Genomic DNA, 25060 nt, shown 5'->3' with positions numbered 1-25060 from the left:
CCTTCCTCCCTAGAGCCATCCTGGTGGGTGCTCCTTCCTCCCTAGAGCCATCCTGGTGGGTGCTCCTTCCTCCCTAGAGTCATCCTGGTGGGTGCCCCCTCCTTCCTAGAGCCATCCTGGTGGGCATTCCTTCCTTCCTTGAGCCATCTGAGTGGCGGTTTTTTTGCCTGCACTGACATGGGCTATTGTTGATGGAAACATTTGTTTGTGTGTATTCGTTTGTATGCTTCATTAAATTTACTAAGGCGTATATTATAGTTATGTATTCCTTACTTGTTCGGGAATTGTCGGGGAGATGGCATTTTCCCTTTACCCATAGTTTTATTTTAAAAACTCAAGTTGAGAGGGGAAACATTTTTGTTCATTGAGAGAACTTGAGTTCCAAGACGAAGAAAAACAAACAAACAAAGGATTGTTAGGGGCTTTGAAGAACTCAGAAGTAGCGTGAACTCGAGTGTGAAAGTCTTTGTGGGGTAAAATATTGGAATAGAAAAATAATGGATTGGAAACAAATGATGTTAAAAATCTGTGCAGTACAAACAAATGCTGAACACAGTTCCGGCGATGTAGTTAGCAGATTGTGTTGAAGTGAGGTATGTGGGAATGGTGTGGCTGTGTCAGATCTGAGCTTGGGACTTTTATCTAAACGAGAAAACTCGTTGTGGGTTGTATGCACTGACAGTGTCTTGCTCTTCCTGAAGACCTAAGGGCAAAGTAAAGGAAAAGATAGGTGTTTCCACACTCGTGAATATCAGGTGGAGTTAGGGATAATTACTGAATTTTCTTTGGATGTGCTCATCATGGCACGGCTGTATTTTGCAGGAAGGAACACAACTTCTAAAGGTACAGTCTACAATATTTACAGACGGGAAACGATGAGCGCAATTTTCTTTAATGTAATATGGGAAAGGAAAATAGGTATTAAACATGGATGAGGATATATAGGCCAGGAATAAAGCTGGGTAATGGGGCCTTATTACATTACTCTGCTTACATAGTTGAACAACAAAGGTTTCGAAAAGCAAGCAGAGGGCTGAAGAAATGGCTCAGAGGGTAAAAAGTGCTTGCTGTGTAAGCATGAAGACTGGGGTTCGAATCCCGTCTGTAACTCCAGTGTGCCTATGGAGAGGGCCTGGCATGCTGGCCTCTGCTGTGCCTTGAGCCTGCTCTTCAAGCACGGTGGAAGGGTAAGACTGGAAGATCAATACCCCAGGTTGTCCCCTGTCTTCCATACTGCAGGTGTTTGCCTGTGTTCTCTCGCCTCCATGCCTCTCCCCGTCTCTCTGTAACTGTGTCTTTCACACACACATGCACTCACAATTGTAAACACACAAGAAAACACAAACACTAAACTTACTGAGTAGGAATTCATCAGTACTTTATCAAAAATAGTTAAGGGAGGTTTTCGGGGAAGGAAACACCTAAAAATACCAGAGTCTTGATTGCACTGTAATTATATGCAACTATATATGGTTATATGATTTTATAACCTAATAATATTGTAGTTTTATTTTAATTAAGGTAAGCCTCTACCTAGGTGAAAGGAGAAAGAACTCCTGCAGTTTGACGCAAGTCTTTAATTCAGCAAATAGGTTTTGAAAGCGCCCTGTGTCAGGTACTATAGTGACTACAGTAAGTTCCCAGAGGAGCAGGATGGGGCCTCTGACTGAAGTCCCTCGGGCGATTGGTCCAGGTCTGTCCACAGTACGGTGCAATAAGGGCTCTGATTGGCTTAGGAAAAGTCTGTGGGAACACAGAAACCAGAGTGATTTCATTCTGCTTTGGAAGGCAGAAGCAGGCAGGTGAGGGCTGCCGTAGAGGGGCTGGAGATTGTTCGTAACTACTGTGCTCTGTGAGAAGTGTAGGGTCCCCCCTAGCAGAGGACGTGACAGAGGTGTGTCAGGTGTAGGAAATAGCGGTGGACACGGCACAGACGGAGGGGAATGAGTGGAGAGAGCGGGTCTTGTGTGCCGTGAGCGTGGGAAGATTGGGAGTAGCTGGGAGAACAGGAAAGTACAATAGGAATGGTAGAGATCAGCATGCTGGCACCATTAGCCCCAGTGAGGCTGTACTCCATCTGACTTTGGATGAGAGTTTGTCACCCCGCCCAGTTGAACCAGCTCTGGGTGTCCGAGCTATAGCTCTGCTGTACTCGGGTGCAAGGTTGGAATTCACAAACAAGTGAACTTGACTGAACAGCAGCCAGCCAGGCTCTCTTCCCCATACCAAACAGTGTTCCCAGGCTTTGGTGGAAGTCCTGCATGTTTTCCTTCTTGTATTGATGGCGAGGGTTGTACTGGAAGCCACTGAGTAGCAATAGCCTTGATATTACATAGTGGAGAAGAACCTGGAAGGTCTGAGTCATCCAGGCCAACTCAGGGGCCACATGACTGGTCCTACCGAGGAAACAGTTCCTGGCTGTCAAGCCCTGGTATCCCAGGCCAGAAGCTGAAATGCTGAGCGGAGGTTGGCTTTTACCCGGGCCAAGGGAAGGGTGAGCTTCTGGCTTGCTCACTCACAAGCTCTGGGAGGGACCAGAGGGCCTGCCACGCTTGGCTGTTCATTCGCACTTTTGCTCCTGAAGGGTGGAACACGCACTACAGCAGGAAACCAGACTCAGCTTGCTTCCGAACTTCATGTGGAAGTTCTTTGATGATGTCATTTTTCTGCTGTTGTTCTGAAAAGGACATAGAAGTGTTCTCTCCCCAGCAGATAAGTCACACGTGACTATGCATCTCTGTGTGAAATGGGACCACGTGCTGTTTTGGGGAGGAGGCAAGCTGCATACGGGGAATAATTTGGAGAGGACTCGTCCCTCCTGGAGACACCGATCTGAAATGAGCCTTTGCTGTGGTTCCCTCCAGGACAGACTTGCCCTCACCATCTTGTACCCTGGCTCTGGGACTCTGAATTTATGTTCTCAGTTAACTCTCCCCCGGACTGACCTTTAGCTGCCCCTGTGACCTTCACAGCTCAGCTGTGTGACCAGTAACGAAGTACAGCGATCATAGGTCTGGACACATCCTTCTGCTCTTTCTGCAGATTGACCCCTCCGTTCTAGATTGAAGACATTAATAGTGAAATTGATATCGCACTCTTGAATGTCTTCATATCATAGTCTTGGAAGGCATCACGTTAGCACTTTAAAAGATGCCGACCGTAACTAGGCAAGGAAAAGACAGCATGAACCCGGACTCTCTTTGTGAGCTACAAAGTGGAGTGAATTGTCAGTGGATCAAGGGGTCATGGGCCTGATTGATTGATAATTGATGGGCTCCTACTGGCCAGATTGAGAGATGTGATCATCATAATAGATATTGTGATGGATTAATAACCAATTTAGTAAAATATAAATCCCTAAGTCCATACTGATATAAAGTTTGTAAGTAGACTTTCCTTTTCCACCTGCCAGTCCCCAAATAACCAACACGGAAACTCTCCACATCTGCTCGAGACTCCTGACTCCGCCTTTCTTCTTTCCCATGTCCTTAGTCGGGCTCTCCTGTTTAACCTTATCCTGTCCAGCTATTGACCTACCGGCTTCTTTATTAAACCAATCTTAGTGACATATATTCATACGATGTAAAGGAATATTCCACAGAAGCTGGTAGAACAAATAAATGGGAGTTGAGTGCAATTATTGAGAGCCGGTAGTAAGTATAAAAAGGAGCAATAGAATTATGAAGTCATCGGTGTGTGCAGAATTGACAAGTGAATATTTGATGAGGATCAAAGCATTTACAGAGCTTCAAAATATCTACCCACAGATGACTTTTTAATTACAAAGGCAAACTTAATAACTTGATAACAGGGGAATCTGGAAGCTATCACTTTAGTCAAACAATCCAACTTAATTTTGCCAATATTATGTACCTTTTTTTGTTTTTGTTTGTTTTTGAGACAGGGTCTCTCTTTGTAGCCTTGGCTAGCCTGGAACGCACTATGTAGACCAAGCTAGTCTTGAACTCACAGAGACCTACCAGCTTCTCCCTCCAGAGCTCTGGGATCAAAGGTGTGTGTCACCATGCCTAGCCATCAGGTGCTTCTTGATAGGACACACTGGGCAGGTCATAGAAATTCTTCTGGGTTATTATAAAAGAAAGAGTAACCTTCATCTACTCATGATGAAAATGACGGACAGACCCAACCAGAGGGAGTCGTTAGAAAGGTCAGATTGAAAAGACAAAGGAATTCTGAATTTGGCCAGGGCAATAATGGCCAGGTTGCACAAAAGTGCAGATGGAAGAAGAGATCACATCCTTTCCCTTTCTATTGGTTGTGGGGCTCCAGATATCCCTAAGTGGGGGTTTTGGAGCCTGTGTCCAAGTTTGGTCTTGGAACAAGGAGACCCTTTCAAGGTCAAGATTTTAGAAGACGTTATTGGAAGATTGATGTACGTTGGGTCTCCTTTCACAGTGGGGATAATGGAAAATGATTTTGCCAAGGGAGCTTGAGCCCCCAGCTCTGTGCTATCAAGGCTTTTTTAAAAAAAATCTTGTCTCTGTTATCTGAATTTTTGTTGTTGTTGGTGGTGATTTTATTTTTATTTTGAGACCGGGTTTCTCTCTGTAACTGCCCTGGTTGACCTGGAACTCACTTTGTAGACCAGGCTGGCCTCTAACTCAGAGATCTGGCAGCTTCTGCCTCCCAAGAGCTATGAGCAAATGCTCTAGCTGTTATCTGAGCTTTGTTTGTGAAATTCCACTATCAGGGAGAAACATAAAACCAGATTAAGGTCACATATAATTATACTAATATGTTTCATTTAGTGTTAAACTTGGCAGAACTGATTGGAATGTTCTAGACATGTATGAGCTGATCTGAGCAGAGGTGGCTGAACAGCATGTGTGGCTGAACAGCATGTGTGGCTGAACAGCATGTGTGTCTGTAAGCATCTCTATCCACTGTGCTCTGTAGAAGATTAAGTGTGTAACCTTGGCTGGAAAGATGGCTCAGTGGGAAAAAGGACCCAAGTTCATCCTCAGCACCCACTTTAAAGTGAGCCTGGTGGTGCGGCACATACTTTTAATCCTAGTGCTGGGTAGGCAGAGACGGGCAGATAGCCTGGACTTGTTGGCTGGCCAGCATGGTACATTGCTGTGTTCCAGGTAATAGTGAGAGACCGTGCCTCAAAAACCAAGGTGAATGCCAACCTGAGGAAATAGACCCGAGGTTGGTTACTCTGGCTTGTACACATATGTACATACCACATGCACCTGTGCGCGCTCGCTCTCTCTCTCTCTCTCTCTCTCTCTCTCTCTCTCTCTCTCTCTCTCTCTCTCTCGCGCGCGCGCGCACACACACACACACACACACACACACACACCCCTATCATATTTTCCCATTAGGTGGCTCAACCCAACCTCAGGTTCAACTCAACATTTTTTCTTCTTTTGCCTCAAACTCTGATGACAGAGAGAGGTAAGAAGGCTGACAATGATGGCAGGGAAGACACAACGGCCACCCCCACTCCCTCCCACCCTCCCACTCCCCCACCCTGCTACCAAAGACAGGTGTTGTGGGACAAGACTTTCAAAGGAGGCGCTGCAGAGGGTTGCTGTATGTTTGTATCGCCATGTTTAATACATTTAGCCTCCCTAATGTCAGTTCATAGCTGGAATGTTTTGACAGCTGGTTACAGTTTTATGGTTATGGTTTGTCAGGTTTAGCCATAAATATAACATGTCAACTGCATTCTGACAGGCACGTAAACACTAATTTAAGAATTTGTTGTTTATGCTTAGATTTTTATCTTGCTTTTTGTTGTTTTAGAGATTGGGGTTTCTTTTACTATTTAAATTTGCTTATCTTTTCTTAATGGAAGTATTTTCCTGTTAACCACCAACTAGAGAGCACTCTGTGTAACTTTCTTGGGAAGTTAATGGCCTTGCTGGTCAAGCCACCTGCACTACTGGGCGGGAGTCACGGGCAGGGTTATCTCACGCTGTGCCCTTTTGTCCAGCCTTTTTTTTTTTTTTTTATTCTTTGGAACTTGCTTTGCAAGTCCGTGTGACTTTTAATGTTGCTTTAAATTGAATTCCTATTTCCTGTAAGCACTTCTTTCCTAAAGATTTTCCCACAGTACTGTTTGCAGGTCAAAGGTCACGTTCAAATACCGTTTTTTAAAAGGCTCTTCAGGAAGACAGTCATGCAGGGGGAATGGCACTCTCGTGGACAGCCTCAGCAACTTCCAGGTCGCTGAGTATCGCCACGCCCGCTGCCTGAGGTCCTGAGGGATCATGATTCCTGTGTAGGGCTGTGTTGGGAAAGGTTACTTGTCTTATTTCCTGACCCAGATTTTTCCAAACCTTCGGCTGAGAGTCAGTGAGCCAAGGCCATTCTTGGAGCTCTTTCACTGGCCGGGGTGTCCCCAAGGCTACGCACGCAGGGACAGTTCATGCAGCCAGCTATGTTTATGGCAGTGGCAGCCTTCTCTTTCTCTCATCCTCCCCCCGCCCCCCTTTCCACTCAAGGTTTCTTTTCTTTTCTTTCCTTTTTTTTTTTTTTCCTTTTGCAAAGCAGCCATGTGAGAGGGATAAAATAATTTTGAAGAGCATTATATGGAGGGAATTTTGACAATGAGTAGAAGATGGTAATTACTCTTCCATTAGACTCAGTGGCTTTGGACAGATAAGCTGCATTGAAACGGGTGACCAGGGTATGGGATCATGGATTGTCTTTCACTGTTGTCATGGCGACAGTGATGCAGGTGGCCTGTAACTGCTGGGCTGTCAGATCTTATACATCAAACTGATGCTAAGTGAAAATATGTTAGAGGCACTGAGGAAAATTTGCTAGCGGTGTTTACAGGATCCGCCGGAGAAAAGCTAGCCTGGTCAAGGAAACGGTTTTCCTTAAAGCGCTGCTTGATGATGCTAAGGAAGCCAGGGTTTTTACTTTTTTATTAAGAAGATGAAAGTGGAGTATTTAAAAAAATGGTTTCCGGGTGTTGGCTGGCTGCATACGTATTTAAGATTATGCCTTTCTGTTTCCTTCTTGATCTCATGTGATCATGCAGTGGCTCAGAAGAGCCAAGGCTGCCAGGCCTGCCAGGGTCATTGCTCAGGCTTCGTTGGCCTGTGGTGGACATCGACAGACCCTGAGTCTGTGTTTTGTCAGCGAGTGTCACTGAATGGTGGCCGGCCTAGTAAGGGATCTTTACAGGGAAATTCCAGTAGGGCTCTCCTAGCTCCATCCAGCTAGATCTGCACTCTACTGCTCACACTGCATGGAATATGGAACACGCTGAACCCGGGAAGGGTTTCCCTTTGGTCCAGCACAGTTGTGATACACCGCCCCCTCAACTTCTTAATTTCTCCCTGCCTCTTCCCCATTTTCTTTAGGTCTCTTCTCTCCTGCCTTAAAATCAGCGAATATCTAGAATTGAAACCCCGCAAAGTCAACAGATTAGGGCCTGGCCTTGAGAGTGTGAGAGGTTGTATCTCGCCAAGTCAAGACTAGCTTTATACTTCTCAAATAGTCATGCAAAGATTGGAAGAAGAAAAACGTAGAACTTTCCATTTCCATGTTCCATTTGGGGAAGAAGAGACAGTAAAACCAAAGAGGAGGTCTCGATGGCAGAGACAGTCTATCGAGAGTCAGGTAGAAGGGGTGAGGCAGTGGGCACCTCCGGAGGACCATTTATGCTAGACGGTGTGGCTCCGTTTTCGGCTGTGTTTGTTGGTAGTCAGATTTAAGTTAGAAAGAGGTGAATTCTCTGCATTGCACTGGAGAGTAACAGATCAGATATTAGCGATTAATTACAATCCACCCCATGTGCCCTGGGCAGGTGCCAGCTGGTGAGTCCATTGGGTCCTGTCAATCAGAAGGAAGTTCATTCTGGCAGTGGTGGAGTACCTACTGTGTGTCAAGCAGTCTGATTGTTAAGTCTTCAAAAAAAAAAAAATCTTGAGAAGGAGATTACCAAACAGGGCCAAGATGCAATATGGTGTTCCTGAGTCCAGACTCTATACTGCCTTTTGTATGCAGGGTTTTAGAGTCATACAGGCTGCACCCTTGCCTTCAGAAAACTAACAGTTTTGTTGGAAAGACAACAAAGTGTTTCACAGCTCATTAAGTATGGTGGTAGACCCAGGAATTCCAATCAGGGGACATGGAGCATCCGAGAGGATCTCAGGATAGATAAAGTTGATTATTTGAGGGGGGTGAAGATCAGTGGCTAATTGGAATGTCAGGTGACCATGAAGGGAATTCCAGAATGAGCAAATAGTTTAAATGAAGGCACACCAAAGGATGAGATGGTAGTACATCCTAGAACAGTGTGTGTGTGTGTGTGTGTGTGTGTGTGTGTGTGTGTGGTGTTTATGCTCCCGTGTATAATATATAGCCTCATACACGTGGGCTAAGTCCAGTATGTCTTTGACCACAATGGTGACTGGGGATTCGAGTCCATGCTTATGGTTTTACTTCTGAGGTCTTACAAACTCAGGTTGCTGACTTGCATGTGCACTTCCTTTATGGTTTCCTTTTCTGGCTTTCTTTCCATTTGTGATTGTTCTTAGTGCCTTCTCATTCCCCCACTGTCATCTGTTTTTTTTGGGAGACCGCCCCGTCCGTCATACTGTCCACACATTTCTGCTGTGTTTCCATGAAGACACCAGTCTTCAGATCTATTTCAGAATTTAACCCCTGCTGTTTGCTCAACCTTATCTTCTTTCAACCCAAAGGAGCCAGTTTGCTCTCAAGCTGTGATTGGTTGCTGGCACTTCCCAAATAGTCACGACAATTAGTAAGCCAGTGGGTAAGGAGAGGGTAAACAGAGAGCTGTGAAACCAAGCACAGTGGCCAACACCTGGAATCCCACCCACCCCACCCTCCGGATGTTGTGACAGGAGGATTACTGTGAATTTGAAGCCAACTGATAGTACTTTGTAAGATCCTGTCTTAAAAAACTGTAATCAAACTAACAAAAAAAAAAAAAAATGAAGCCACTTAAAGTGTCAGACTAAAGTCAGGCGGTGGTGGCGCACGCCTTTAATCCCTGCACTTGGGAAGCAAAGGCAGGTGGATCTCTGTGTGTACGAGGCCAGCCTGGTCTACATGAGCTAGTTCCAGGAAGTGTCAAGCTAAAAAGTTGGTGCCCTCTATGTGTTTCCAATGGTCACATCAATAAAAAGTCAAGATCCAGTGCTTGGAAATGCTTTTTGTCCCCCTTTTCCTAGTTTTATATAAGGAAAGCAGAGTTAAGGTCACAGTGGTATAAGTATGTTTTTCTTGGCTTTTATACTTCCCTTGTCTGTGTGTATGTACACACACACACACACACCACTCTTCTCCTGAATTAGGACAAGGGAGTCCTGATTTACCATACAAATCATGGAGGGAGGTTTATTTACTCCGGATCTTCCAGAGTCAGTTGCTCAGATATGGGATTGCAGGAGCTTGAGAGCGGTGAGAAGGAACAAGGCTCTGTGACCATCAGGACTGTGCTGCAGGATCAGTCAATCTAGCTGTGCTCCAAGCAAGGGATGCCTAATCAAGGAGAAGGAATTTCAGAGCAAAACAGGAAATGGAAAGTTAATCTGAGCTTTCTCCCTCCCCCAGTGTGTTTACATGTGTCAGGAGGGGCCCCTTTTAAAAAAAGAAAAGAAAGTTTGCTTTAAGAAAAAATATTCTGGAAAAAGAAAAAAAAAAAGACGACAAGATATTCCTTCATTTAAGGGTGACTGTCCTGATCGTGTGACCTAATGCAGAGTGTTGTGATTATTTGTTGATTAGCAGCTAATAAGAGCCATCAGAAGCATGGAAGCAGAAAAACAGCAACAGTAGATCATTGAAAGTCTAGTTGGAGTTTGGGAAGTCATAGCCACTTCATATTCTGGTGTAAGTTTGTTTTCTTTTTATTTATTTATTTATTTATTTATTTGGAGATAGGGTCTCCTATATCCCAAGCAGACCTCAGACTTGCTGTGGTACTGAGGATGCTGAATTCCCATGAATGCCAGGCAAGCACTGTGCCAACCGAGCTACATTTTAGCCTGTTACAAGTTTTTGGTTTTTTTTTTTTAAGTTATTTATCTATTTATTTATTTTTATTTTTTTTTTCAAGACAGGGTTTCTCTTTGCAGCTTTGGAGCCTGTCTTGGAACTCACTCTGTAGACCAGGCTGGCCTTGAACTCACAGAGGTCCACCTGCCTCTGCCTTTCTAATGCTGAGATTAGACATATGTGCCACCACCGCCTAACTATTGAAAATATTTTAATTTTATGTGTCTGTGTGAGTCCCTGAGTGTTTTAAGGCCAAAAGGGGCATCTGATTCCCTTGAACTGGAGTTAGACTGTTGTGAACTGCTGTATGGGTGCTGGGGACCAAACACAGGTCCTCTGGAAGAGCAACCAGGGTGCTTAACCACCGAACCTTTTCTCTTGCCCCTTGTTATATTTTCTTATTGGGCAAATGTCCTGGAAGAATCTCATAATCTTGACATCAGTGGGCCAGCATATCCATTGATGTCTTATAGACCAGACCACATGGGACAAGGTTTTGGATTTTGCCTCCTTGTTTTCCTCAAACAGTTCCCCAGAGTGACATGCTCACTTATTAATTTGTCAATGAAAGTGTTTAAGCAGGCCACTGTTCATTATTCTCTATCAATAACAAGCCTTGTAAACAAGAAAAATAAATGTGATCTAACTCAAAAATGCCCTGCTGGGAGTAACTGTTTGCCAGGCGGAGGGGTAGACCAGTTGTATCTTTTGTGTTTATTCTTAGTATTGGTTCTACACATATACTGAGAGTCCTGAGAGTTCCTGCAGGCTGTCTTCACACCTACTTTGCTCCTAGTCTATGTCTGAAAAGGGTGGATGGAGCAGGGGAGATGGCTTGATGACAGTTGGAAATGGAGACTTGGGCTGAACGCATGCGTCATGCGTGCTAAGCTTCTCAGGATACCTGTGGTTCTACCCTGGTTAAATCTATTTTTTTTTTTTTTTTTGGTTTTTCGAGACAGGGTTTCTCTGTGGTTTTGGAGCCTGTCCTGGAACTAGCTCTCGTAGACCAGGCTGGTCTCGAACTCACAGAGATCCGCCTGCCTCTGCCTCCCGAGTGTTGGGATTAAAGGCGTGCGCCACCACCACCTGGCCTGGTTAAATCTATTGCCATGATGTTTTGCCAGTATTTTATTTTATCTCGGTGTATGAGTGTATACTAGCAGGAAAGAACGTTGTTTTATGCAATATCTTTTTCATGTTAGGACACAGGATTTTCTCGGGTGTAGGTTTGTTACATGGTGTTGCTGGTGGTTTGGGTCAGAATGGAGGGTGTTTATGTGGTCAGTTGAGTGAAGGGGCTTCAGGACAGGGGCACTGGGTAGATTCCAGCTGAGCAAGGGATTCTAGTGCAACTATTTGCTATCTTTTCCTCCTCGCTCTATATTCTTCTGCTCCTTCTTAGGAACTATAGGGAGAAAAGCGAAAATGGCTTTGAGTGAACATCATAAAGGAAGGGCAGTGTCACAAAGAGACAACTAAAAGATGCACATTAAAATATATGTATGTGGTTTTAAGTCTCTGTGGTTGGCTAAATACATGGGGAGTCTTATATGGTTCTTTACTCTGCACATAAGGTGTTGTTTTAAAAATTATTGCCATTTGTGCTAAGGGTCAAAAGAGAACCACCATGGGCCAGAGAGGTGGCTCACTGCAGGGTATGGTTTCTAAGCCTTTGATCCCAGCACACTGGAGGCAGAGGCACATGTATGTAGTTGAAGCTCTATGAGTTCCAGGCCAACCTGGTCTTGATAGCAAGTTCCAGATCAGTCAGGGATACATAATATGAGCCTGTATTAAAAAAAGTATATATATATAAGAAGAAGAAAGGAAGAAAGAAAGAAAAAAAAAGAATGAGAGATGAAAGAAAAAAGCAATAAACAACAACAACAATAACAAAGGTAAAAGAAAGTGCACCATCTTGGATCAGAGATGACTCATGTGTAAAGTGCTGGCCTCACAAGATGCTGACCTGATTTTGATCCCTGGAGCCCATGTACAGATGAGAGCAGAGAACTGGCTCCACACAGCTGTCCCCTGACCTCCATATGTAACATGGTATGTATGCCCGTATACATGTCATACACATGCACATACACATACAAACTCACACACATAACAGATAACATTTTCAAATAAAGTGCACCACCATTTTAAAAGAGATTACTGGTCCGGCGTGTTAGACTTTGCTATTTTTATGCAGGGAGATTGATAATAGAAAAATATTCTCCCTTGAACCATTTCCAGACCGTTATGTCGTCTTATCCTATAAATCAAATGTGGTTTCAGCTCTGGTGAGGCTGAGAATGTGGTTTTGAAGCACATTTTTACCTCATTGGCTCTGCTAGCTGGAAAGCCTTGGTCATCTCACACAGCCCCGCAAGGTGACCTAGTAATGGACAGGCCAAGGGCAATATAGGCTCTGCCTCTGCCCGAGGTATTTCCATCCTGCTCTGTCTGGCTGTTGTATTAAAGTTGGGTTTTTTTTCATATTTTCCAAAACAATACCCAAGGAGCCGGGGAGATAAAAAACAGTCAGTTAAGAGCTCACTCTGCAAGCATGAGGCTCCGAGACGGAAAGGGACAAAGCATGGTGGCATGCATTTGTAATCCTATTGCTGGGGAAGCAGACAGATGCAGATTCCCTAGTTTTGGTACTAGCTTAACTGCACTGGCAAACCCGGGACCCAGTGAAGGACCCGTGCCCAAAAGCAACATAGATGCTGCCTGAGGAGGAACAGCACCCTAGATTGTTCTTTAACCCTCACACATGTGCACGCGTGCGCACTCACACACACCTGCACATACACACACACACACCTGCACGTACACACCCCACATCCCCAAACCAAAAATAGTTGACTTATTTCTTAATGCGTTATAGAAAGCCACATCTCCAACATACTAGATTAATTTTGTATGAGAGACTTCCTTATGTACAAAAGAATCTCAGCTCTTCCTTCCGTACCCAAACAAACACATATATAAACAGCAACAAAGCAAGAGTTCCAATTATGATCTTCAAAACACAAATACCCATTTTTTTTTTAAAAAATGCATCTAACAATTCTCTGCTAGCAGCCGCTGTTCTTAAAAAAGAAAAAAGAAAAGAAAATCCAATATAGTTGAAAGCTTTTCCTTTATAAGTACAAGCTACTTAGCTGCATTATCTCCAAGAAAGAGAGACTCCTGTCTTGCTTTTTAGATTTGGCCTAGTCCGACTAATCAGAAAATCTTTATTAATTGCGTTTGCAACCTCTAGAACACTATTCAGAGGGTTTTAAAAATTTTGGGTTGCATGCAACATATGATGATGAGGAAAAAAAGATGAATTTATATATCTATAATTCTACAAAATGCCTGTGACTGAGTTATGCCCTGCCAGTGAGTTTTAGTAGAAGGAGGAGGGTTGGTTCTTCCTCTTTTGGGGGGAGTGGAGGAGTTTCCTCCTGTGACCAGGAAACCAGCATCATGGGGGTGGGGCAGGGCATTGGCTCTGGAAGAACGGGTTTGGGTAAGAGCTGCATTTCCTGTCTTGCTGGTCAGTTTAGTCAGGTTTTCTGAGCTTTACTCCGGCTTTATACAGCTCTGACTCCCCTCCTTGCTGTTGCTTCCATGTCCGCCCACTACCTCTGTCGTGGGTGATTACACAAGACTTGTTTCCTAGGGACAGTCACACTGAAACACCACAGACAGCAATAGATGATCTTTGAAGAAATGGTGCACATGCCATGCCTGTCACTGAATAAATGGCTGAGTTCAAGAGTTGTTATGGCCTGAATCTTGTACTTCAGGAGTCCTGTTGAGGCTCTAGATGGTGACTGTATTTGGAAAGAAGCCCTTGAATGAGGTGATTAGGGCTAAATGGCGTTATAGGTGGGAACTTAGTCAGTATGACTGGTACCTTTATAAACGAAGGAGGAGGAACAAGAAAGACACACAACCATCAGCAAGCCATGAGGACTTTGGTGAAACCAAACCTGCTGGCACTTTTGTCTTGAGTTTCCAGCTGTTAGAACTGGAAGGAAATTAATTTCTGTTGTTTGCATTGCCTGTTCTATGCTATTTCATTAGGGTAGTAGAAGAAAAAAAAATCCATGCAAGAGTGTTAATGAGATCTCTCCAGATTGCCAGCTTCCCAACTTGAAAATGGGGGTAGAATCAGGATTGGATGGTGGATATTTGTAACCCTACAATGTGTGAGGTTGCGGCAGGAGAATCTAGTTTGGGGCCTGCCTGGGTAATATAGCAAGATGGTGTCTTAAGGAAAACACGTTAGAAACTGGTAAATATCATAGGATGGTTGTATTAAATCGTGATGGCTGATCTTGGTTGTCAAGAGTTGAGGAGGGAACCGCAGCTGAAGAATTACCTCTATCAGGTTAACCTATGTCCTTGACTATGGGGTGTTTTCTTAACTGCTGTTTGGTATAGGAGAGGCTAGATCACTGTGGGCAGCACCATCTCTAGGCAGTAGGCTTCATAAGAAAGGTAACTGAGCAAGGCAGGAAAAGCAGGACAATAAGCAACATTCCTCATGGCCTTTGCTTCCGTTCCTGCCTCCAGGCTCCTGCCCTGACTTACCCCAGAGATGGGCTGTAAACTCTTTCCTCTCATAAGTTGGCTGTGCTCAGTATTTTCTCACAGCATCAGAAAGCAGACTAAGACAGAAGTTGGTACAAAAGAGGATGTTGCTGAGGTGGACCTGACCATATTATTTTAGGGAGGGTCATGGAAATGTTTTGAACTCTAGGCCAGAAAAGCCATTGTGTGTTTGTAGCTTAGTAGGCTCTTCTGTGAGAGCTTGAAAGATAGGAGTGTTCTGAGAAACGTAGACGATGGAGATGTGGATTGTGAAGTAGTTTCAGAGGGAAGCAAAGACTATCTCTGGACTGGTCTATTGTGTGAAATTTTCCATCAAGATTCAGTGGGAGTGAAACCTTTGCTTTACTAGAACAATGGGTGCTAGTTTGCTGAGGCTCAAAAATCAGCTGTGATTGATTAGCAAGAGACCAGAATTTATTGAGGTGAAATCTTCCTCAAGATCAGCACACAAAAACTGTGATCCAGAGGGGTCAAGGCTGCATCTCAAGCTGGCAGCAGAACTTGATCATATGTAGGTATCCCACAGGATACTGGTTTGGGCCACAGAAAAGCTGCAGGACTGAAAGGGTCCTGGAGAGAAACTGAGACCTGACACTGTGTGAGACCAGGGGAGGCCATTGGTGAAGCTGCAGACTCAGTTGCAATGAAGTTGCAGCATAGTGGAGATGCCAGGACTGTGGGAGGACCACCAAGGACAGCAGCAGGTATGGAAACTGAGCCTGTGAGACAAGCTGCTCATGTTGTGGCTGCCAGAGTCAGAGAGGTAGGACACCCAAGGGCTTTGAAACCCAGCAGATCATGAGTGAGCCCCAGATGCTGGAAAATGAACTGTTTGCATTGCTAGATTTGGGCTTGCTTTGATTTGATTCTGTCTGTGCTCTGGTATTTTCCTCTTGTAATAAAAATGAATGTGAGTTAATTTTGATTTTACAGGAGCCCACCGTTAAGAGACTTGGGACACCTAACTCAGTAGTGAAATAGAGAAAGTCATTGCCAGTGCACAAGCGTAACCTCCCTTAATCAGCTAGGAAAGTCAGGAGACTTTCATAGAGGAATGTGGAATTTGAGCTAGCCTTGAAAGGGACAAGGATCTCTGCAGATGGGAGGGGTGGTGTGATGGTGTAGATGGTGGCACCCATTGGGGTAAAGTAAGAGTCAGTGCAGCAAAGCAGATGGTGCGTTCCAGGGACAGTGCTTTGGGGCACCGGGGACCATGGTCACATAGGGGCAGGAATGGATGAACTTGGACAGATGGATTAGGGGCACGTGGACTTTGCTCTGAATACAGATTTGTTTTGATTATGATTACCACAGCCAGAGTTGAAGCCAGAGAGTACTATTATCAAATTTCTAAGTTTTGAGAACTTTCTAATTTCTTATACCAGGCCCTAAGTCGTTTAGAAGGTTGCCAACAAGAGCTGAAAACCAGTTGGAGAACTATGGCGAAGGACAGGGACAGTCAAGATGGAGGGAGATGGAAGGTTTTGAGGATGCACAGTGGGGAAGGGGAGACAGCTGTTTCTGGAGCCTCTCCTTGTGTCCTTCTTATTCAATTCTTTGCAAAAACCCGGTTTTCAGGTGAGGCCGATGAGGTGTGGTGACATTTAAAACCCTACTTGATGGTAGATAGTGAGAAGGGTTGAGATCCAAGGCCAAGTATACTGGGTGCACAGTGCCTCTGGCTTCCAATAATCCCTTACTGCCTCGCCCAGTGACAAATAGTTGAAGTTTCTTACTTGTGCTACGAGGTAGTTGGTTGTGTCAGCAACAAGAATAAAGGACTCAGAGTCGTGTTTCAGCTCTGCAGAAATGTTTTGATTCTTGAGTTGTGCGTGTATGCGTGTGGATCAAGCACATGTTTCTAACTTGGATATAGTTAGTTTCATAAACATGTATGTTTGTGTTGCTATTTCAAGTATGCCAGTTCTATTACATGTAATGTTGTAAATAAGAAAGTGTAGGAAATACACGATTCCTATCAACTTTTCTGTCCCTCTGTTTTGCACATTTATTCTAGCCCCGATAACTGGTTTTATTGCACAGTAGAGTCTTGTAAACAAAGACTCTTTTGTGTCCTACATGGACACACAAGACACCAAAGGGAGGGCTGGGAAGGAGTGGGGAGGAAAAGTGAAAATGACTCAGAGAGTTCCAGAAACAATGGAGCGGTTCTTTTGGGAGCTTCCTCTGAGTAGAGCCACAATTACCCCCTCCCCTACTCTCCCCCCATAAATCTCCTTTTTCATTTTAAGAGCCCGAAGGGACAGCAATGTCTATCTCTTGAGTTCCCTTGCTGTCTGCACCCGGACCTAGCTCTCTCCACATCTCTCCTTTCCATCTGAGGTGAATAGCCTGGTAAGGACCAGGAGCCAGCCCTAGGGTGTTTGTGCTCAGACCCCGGGTGTGTGTGTGTGTGTGTGTGTGTGTGTGTGTGTGTGTGACAGGTTTGCAGAGCCTTTGGTAGCTCCTCGGAGTGGCATATGAAGGGGGCAGAGAAGGGAGGGACCTTGGTTCTCTTTTCTGTTGTTGAACTCCTGGAGGTTCAGGCCTAGGATAAAGTCTGGCACATGGTGGATGCTCAGGATATATACTGACCGAATGATGGCTTAATGGCCACGTGCCAAATTCTGCTGACTGCTTGGCATCTGATCTCATTAAATCCTCCTGGCAAGGAAACTCAGTTCTCCATTCAACAGATCAAGAGATTAGTGTCCCGAGAAGTTGCATGACCAACGCAAGATTGACAGCTTATATATAAAACACAAGATTCAAACTCAGATTTCTATAGCTCTAAATCGTGGACATATCTGCAGATATTTTGAGTACAGCATAAATATTCTTCATCAAAATATTATCTTGATGTAAATTGACCCACTTTATATGTGTAAAGTAGAGTTAACCTCAATTTGAAAATGAGAGTTACAAGAACTCTCAAGATCAAGCTCATAGTAAGTGTTGAACAAATACGGAACTTAATTTTATTTCTTTTTACTCTTATACTTTGTTGAGGGGGAAAAAGTGTGGAAGATTTGAAAGTTTGTTACTTTAAATAAGCTATTTACTAGATCATTTTCTTAATACAGGCAGGGTGACAAAAAGCTAACACACTAGTTAACGACAGCCAGTTCAGAAGCACCGCTAAACACACACAGTGTTGAAAACATTGCAGTCCTATGTATTCCCCACCCTGTGATCTTGTCTCCAGGAAGAGAGGTGGCTGCGAAGACACCTGTGAAGCTTCCAGGTCTGTGGGACCACTCACATCAGCCTTGAGCGTCTTCCCATCGCTTCCCTCACTTCGCTTCTGTCTCACTTAAAGGACGAGCTTTCGTTTTTTTGTCTGTCAACCCTTTGCTCTTTCTTTCTCTGTACTTTATTCCTTCTTGAAATACCCTGTTGGAGGGCTTTCCCTTTCATGAACTCAGGAGTCTTTTCCCATCTTTCGTTCCAAACCGTAACCAGGTGTCCCTTGTGGTCCCTTCCTTGTCCTTTGTTTGGTTGCATCGGGGAAATGATGGTTTCGTGTGAGGGTCATGAAATAAAGAGAATCTGATGGTCACCATCTCCCTCTTCCAAGCTGCTTCTCTACACAGGAAGGACCAGAGATAAGGGTGGAAGGTGGAGGAGGGAATGAGGGAAGCGGAGTAACTGGGACTGGGTTGTCCAGACCAAAGAAGGACTGGGGATGTAACGCAATAGACAGGGGGCATGCTGACTAGCCTTTGCAAGGTCCTGGGTTCAGTCCTCAGCACCTCATAAAAACAGGCAGGGCAGGGAACCCTGATTGCTCTTCGGGCTGAGGAGGGAGGGGGACTTGACTGGGGGAGGGGGAGGGAAATGGGAGGCGGTGGCGGGGAAGAGACGGAGATCTTTAATAAATAAATAAATAAATAAATAAATAAATAAATAAATAAATAAATAAATGAATAAAAAACAGGCACAGAAACACGTACCTGCATTTTCCAGGACTTGTGGGGTGTGTGTGTTGAAGTTCAAGGTTATCTTTGCCTTGAAGCAAGTTTCAAGCTAGCCTGGGCTACAGGAGACTCTTCTACCAACAGAAAATTGTTTTCCAGCTTGAACTACTTTAAAGTACTTTCATCTCTTGCTCTTCCATCCACTTAAATATCATCATAGTCCATTTGCATTTTTCATGGATGAGGAGCCCATGTTGTATTTGGTAGGTTTTTGTTTCCCCACACATTAAGATAAAATGCCTAGCCAAATGTATTCCTGTGAGCACCGAGTTCCTTCAGACTGCACACTCTTGATGGGCAAGGCCTGCGGAACGGTGACTGTCCTATTCCACCTCAGATGAAGTGATGACTCACTTCTCCCGTGTCTCCGTGGCTTCTGCCATCTCTGATCAACACAGGCTGCTTTGCTAATGCTAAAATGATTTCAGAAAGCCTCCTTGACATAACCGGTTCTCAAACGACTCCAGACATCCTTTGTAAGCAGGGGACTCTCTCATTATCTCCGTCCTGCTGGTGGGGAGAGCATTCTGCCCGTAACAGTACTTGCTAGTGTCAGTCGGGTTTGGGAGGCTGTGTAGAGCTTGTTGTTCTAAATGTGAAAAGCCTCAGCATGCAGCCTTTGTATTCCCTTAAAGTCTGCCTCTGGCCTCTTTTACCTGTGGTTAATACTTCTCCCAAGTTCCTGTTGGTCCTCGGAAGCCCATTTGTACTCCGCTCTTCGGCTATTTTGGTTCCAGGGGTGGGGGGTGGGGGGGATGAAATCACACCGATAAAGGGGAGATGGGTTTTGTTTTCAGTGTCTGTATGTGTGCATGGCTTTGTCTTTGCATGTTTATCCATATGCAGGTATGTGTGTGTGCACAGGTCCACGTGTAGATGTGCACCCATAGATTAACACTGACTACTTAATATATTGCGGCAGGGTCTCCCACTCGAAGCCAGATCTCATCAATCTGACTAGTCTCACTAGCCAGCTTGTTCCAGGGATCCCGTCATTGCCTCCTGCCCAGCATCTGCCCAAGTGCTGGGGAGGCTGACCCTAGTCCTCGGGTGCACATCAAAAGTTCTTTATCTACCTGAGTCAACTCCTCAGTCCCTCAAGGGAGACATAAAACAAGAAAAAGTACTCTGAAGGCAGACGGTACAACAACTCCACGAATTCTCAACCAGAGCTCTGGCGCGTGCCCTCTCTGCTACGTGTCTTGTCTTCTCGGAAGCATGGCTGCCTGAGGATTCTGACTGGATTCTGCTGGTTCGTGAAGATTTCAAGATAAGTGAGCCGTCTTGCTGTGACTCATTCTGAGCTGTTTTAAGCAGTTCCACAGCCTCAGAGAATAAAAGGATGTTTAATCATCTCCCACTTCCTCTCTCGTGGTTGACGTCATTGTCACCGTCATTGTCTTCATCGTTAAGTACCCCAAAGCAAAGAAGTTGCTAGACAAAATATGGAACGTAGGCCCGGCCTTTGGTGTCTGGAAGTCTGCTGCCTTTAAATAGATAACTCCCAAATGGATCTAATTCAGACTCAGGTATTGATTGATTGCCCTGTGGTAAGAAACAGATGGTATTAACCAGTAATCTGAAAGTCCAAATCCAATATCCCAAATGTTGAGGGTCTATTGTTTGTAACAGGTGTCCATGGTGGTGGCTCACTGGGTTTTGACACTAGGCAGAGATACTGGGCCCAAGCCCTACAAACTCAGGGCAATGACTGAAATGTGTTTCAGAGTTCCAGGAGCCAGGAAGAGCAGCGTGTAGCCTACCTAGTCCAGTTGGGGAGCCCCTGAGCTCCTGGGTTTAGTGGTAGGAGGACCTGAACTGTGGGGATGATGGAGACTGAGCAGAGGCTGAGAGATGCCCAGTGGGCTGGGAATAGATGCAGGTCTGAGCATAGTGACTGGGGAAGGGGGCAGCTTTCAGATGCCACACAGAGGGGCTTGGAGCAGCGACAGAGTGAATCTTGAGTGTTAGCTCTCTGCTGGTGTTGAGTAAGAGACACAAGAGGCCTTGGGCTAAGGGCCTGTGAGCTCATCTCCGGATTCTGGGAGCTGGATTTGAGAAATATGAGTGAACTATAACGCAGAAAGCTTACAGAGGGAGATGGAAGATGAGGCAGGGCAAGAGCCCAGCCTGGGGGACAGCAGAGACCATCAGTCAGAGGGTTCTTAAAAAGAAGCCATCGTTTCCAGTTTTGGATATGCAGTTATCTGTGGGGGCCCAGGGAGTCATTGAGGTCCAAGACAGGCTCTCTCCAACACCCTGGATAACCCACAAATGACAGAGCCATTGAATTTTTTTTTTTCTCTGTTAAGGCTAGGGGAGCAGAAAATGCTGGAATGGTCACGTGGGAAGGAGTAAGGCTCTTCCCCGGGAGTCAAATTAAATCTGAAGGAGCCAGGGGGAGAAGGATGAACCCAACGGCAGGTACTCCCTGAAGCTCTTTAAGAGGCAGCAATAAGGGCTAAAGAGGCTACTGGGAGGACCTTGGGTGGCTGCAGCCAAGCAGAAGAAAGGCTGCTCCCTTGTTTCAGTGGGCTGGGATCCGTACTGCTGATTGGACAGCTCGGTGTTCTTGGCCATCTGTGGCAGGCTGCCAAAGCTCCACTGGGCTGTCACTCGAGGCCGGGAGGGCGGGAGGAGAGGAACTTGCCTCTCCAGAAAGTCTTTTGGCTTTGAGACTAAAGAAAAAGCGCAGCTTTATTGTACACTTCTCGACACAGAGAGCTATTAACGATCTGAGAAACAGACGGGGGAAGTGGGAGAAAGCAAGGCAGGAGAGGTTCAAATGATTGTTCAGCTGGAATAAATAATAATAATGATAATAATAATAATAATAATAATAAACAATAAACTCAGAGTGGAAAGGAGGAGAAAGTTAGACTCGTGGAGTCCTTATGAAGTTCACCCTAGGGCCACCATTTACATGAGGACCCAGTCTCCGTGCTCAGTTGTCACCAATGTGATGACAGAAACGAACAAGAAATCTAGCACCTCCAGATTTATAGATTTTTTTTTTTTTTAATAATAAGGCCAGCAGCAGATGAGCGAGGACAAATGGGAGGCTGTGGCCGGGTGTGGGCAGGCTGCTGCCTTGCTTTAATTCACTGGTGATTTTCCTTTGCTTTGCAAAGCTCAGATTTCCCGCTCTGGTATTCAATGAAGAGCACATAGCCCGAGGATAGCAATTAGCTCTCTCCGGGCCCACTCTCCACGGCGGCGCGGCCCTCGCTGACGTCTGCAATTATTGACAGCCCAGCAGCTCTTTTTCAAACCTCGGCTGCGCGCGGTGGGAAGCCAGGCCCACCTTCCCCGAGTCCTCTTCCTAGACTCCTCCTTACCTGGGGTACAGGGACCTTGCCTGCAAATAGAACTGACGTGCCGGGACGTCATCGGGCCTGGCGGAGCTCATTGGCAGAGAAGTTCCGAGTTTTATTTTCAACCTAGAGACAGGCGGAGATAGATCCAGCTAGAACAGGTCTCTTCCGGCTTAGGCCCTCCTCCGGTGGTTGCGTGATTTGTGGAGGGTGAACTGTCTGAGGGAGGTTGCTGCTTATGGCTTCCCTGCCACTCAGTTGGAGATGCAAACTGGAGTTGGCTCCCACCCTGCTAGGTGGTCCTCTATCTCCCTGTTGACACAGCACTCCTACTGTGTCGCGTGGGTGGGAGCTGTGTTCCCGAAGACCCCGTCTGTGCCTCAGCTTCGTTTACTTCTCTATCTCCGGCGGTCAGGGCGTGTGTGTGTGTGTGTGTGTGTGTCTCTCTTAGGTAGATCGAGTGTGTTCCAAATGGAGACTTGAGCTGAGTTATTCATTTCAGCTAGGAAGCTGCCTGGGCAGACAGGAATGGTTTGAACCTTTTGGAACAAAAGCTATAATACAGTGCAGGTTGCAGGTTTTTTTTTTTTTTTTTGACAGTTTCTATAGGAATCCAGGGCTGGCCTTGTAACTCTTGATCCTCCAGCCCATGCCTAGCTATTGGTTTGTTTTTGTTTTTTAAGTGCCAAAGGCTAACTAAGTTCGTGACTTGCCACCCACCTAAAATGCAAGAGGTCACAGAAATGGGTTCAAGATGTGTTCACTTAGGGTTAGTTCCCTGTGACTTTAGGGTAGAGCCAGAAAGAGATAAGGACCTGCCTTTACCCATCCCTAACCAACCCCCCACCCCCCAGTTTCTTGAAAGAGCATAGTGGCCCCAATCGAGAGTCCCCTGCCTTGACATCTGTGTCTCTTGCTTGTCTTGTCTTTCATTCACTGTCTTCTCCATTCACACTACAGCTAAACTTCTGTTGCTTTTTAAATGTTGTCACCATTATTTGTAACGATGTGGCATTTTAAGGGAGATTTTCTTCTTTTGGGTTGCCCCCGTGAAGGGGTAGAAAAGGAACGCAGCTGCAGCCCTGGCAGAGATGGCCTCTCCTCCCTTCCAGAAGGCCTCCCACACTGGTGGGTTGGTTGGGTCTCACCCTGTCAGCCTGTGGGTCTTGGTAGGTTCCTGTCCCCCAAGGGGGTTTCTCTTGGGCCATGTACCCATGCCTGGCCTCTGATTCCACACATTGAAACACAAATGACAGCTGTAATTGGCTGAGAGATGGACCACAAGGAGTGAGTGAGCAGGGCTGCTGGGAGTTAAGTGGCTAAGTGACAATTACTCTGCCGCAGCCTCCGGGATCAGGAGCAGCCAGGCCGTTTCAGACCCGGTTTTAAAGGAGCAATAACACATTAATTGGAGGCGGACTTCTGGGTTAACAGGCCCTGCCTGGCTTCTCAGCTCATTTGACTCTACTTTAGGGATGAAAGGGAGCCAGTGGAGAAAGGCAAGTTGGCCTACTCTCTCTCTCCCAGTCCCAGCCCCATCCAGGTGAGAATTTGGGAGATTCATGTTCTGGGTTCTGGTAGACAGAGAGTTGGTTTAATTTGGAGATTCTGTAAAAAGTGTGAAAAGTTCCTTTGCGGTAGGAGGTGATATGGGAACTGTCAGTCATGAGGGTGTGGTGGCCCTGAAGGACCTGAACTCAGCCACAGCTACCATCTTTCCCACCAGGCAGGCAACTAACTCTCAGATTTTTTTTTTCCTGCTAAGTTTCTATCCCCAAACTGATCTCTCAGTCAGGTATAGCAAGAAACTGCAGAGGTGACACCTCCCTGCTGTTTGTGGCCCTTCCAGTGTGAGTGGGAGAAATTATTAAAACTATGGATTCTCTATTGCCTACTCAGCAGAAACCCTTAGGAAAGAGGAACCTTGGAGGGAGAATAATCCAGCCTTGTATGAGTTGGACTAGGCCTCTCTGCCCCTCTGAAAGACCAGTAAACCCTATTCTGGCCACAAACAACCCTCAAGATCAGTTTAGACTTGAGATACGCAGACTAAACAAGGCATGGAAGCGTTGAGAGCCCTTCTCTCCCGTCATCTGCCTTCTACTGCAAGGGAACTCCATGGTCCCAACACTTCGCAAGTGCTGTCTGGTGGCCTCGCTGCTTTTTGTGTTTCCTTTAGCCTGCACAGCCCAGTGTGGCCTCTTCCACCTGCTTTACCAAGCATTCCTTCAGGGTGATAGGAATTTATCAGCTTGTTTTTACCTTAGGAGAGGGTTGGCCATTTCCAGAATAGGAACTGGTCTGCTTTGGGATGTACCCAGAGGCCCAAACTTGCACGCAACACCAGAGTAACAGGAGAAGAAACTGCTATCTGCCTGATGTCCAAGGGCATTTAGAAAACTCTCTTCAGCAGTCTGGGGGTAGGGAGGGTGCCAGGGTATGAGGCTGTGGCTGGCAGGGAGAACCTTCTGGGAAGGCCTCTTAGAGGGTCTCCACTACAGACCAGGATGTCACCAGGTTGTGACAGAGGAGGGCTAGTCACTGCTGGAGAAGGGCTTCAGTCTGTGCTCTGAAGGAAGGGGAGATGAGAATTCACGGCTTATCCATAGTCTTTCCAAGAAGAAGAATGCATTACTTAGGTCACAGCTTTTCTGGGGCTGTGGAGATGGCTCGGGCAGTGGCACTGACTGTGCAAACCCGAGGACCTGAGTTCAGTTCTTTGTTAAGCTTTGTGAAAGCCAGGCCTGCTGGCGAGTGTTGGTAATCAAATCCCTGAGCTGGGGAAGCAGATCTCTTCTTTGCGAGTCCCTGAAAAATGAGAGACCCAGTCTTCAAAAAATGGTGGATGATGTCTGAGGGACAATACCAGAGGTGGTCCTTTGCCACAGATGTATATGACACACACACAACACGCACACACACTCGCACACACGTGCACAACTTTTTTTCAATATAGTGTCTTTGTATTAAAGGCTGCCTGGGTTTTCAATTCTCACTCTGCCACCTGCTAGTCACTTGATTGTCTCAACTGCCAGGTGAGATAATAGTATTACCCACTGGGGGCTTATTCTGAGGGCTAAATGAGCTGCTTTTCCTAGCGCTTAGTAGGACTATACAGGTACACTTGGACTATACAGATACACTTGGACTATACAG

General features: G+C 45.7%; 1 protein-coding gene and 1 long non-coding RNA gene across 3 annotated transcripts in view; one reads left to right on the top strand and one right to left on the bottom strand.

Moving 5' to 3' along the window:
* Maml3 (mastermind like transcriptional coactivator 3) overlaps positions 1–25060 on the top strand; it is a 416825-nt gene that overhangs the window by 36195 nt on the left and 355570 nt on the right. The gene's annotated exons all lie outside the window — the stretch shown is intronic.
* On the bottom strand, positions 17611–22110 carry LOC113456057. The gene is made up of 3 exons (XR_003376931.1): positions 21929–22110; positions 18567–20135; positions 17611–18198 (listed from the first exon to the last, which is right to left on the bottom strand). It is a non-coding gene; the product is annotated as an uncharacterized LOC113456057 (long non-coding RNA).

The sequence above is a fragment of the Microtus ochrogaster genome, chromosome 1 (genome assembly GCF_000317375.1).
Source record: "Microtus ochrogaster isolate Prairie Vole_2 chromosome 1, MicOch1.0, whole genome shotgun sequence".
Classification (NCBI taxonomy): domain Eukaryota; kingdom Metazoa; phylum Chordata; class Mammalia; order Rodentia; family Cricetidae; genus Microtus; species Microtus ochrogaster.
The sequence above is the reverse complement of the archived record's forward strand: the minus strand, read 5'-3'. Positions and strand labels throughout refer to the sequence as shown.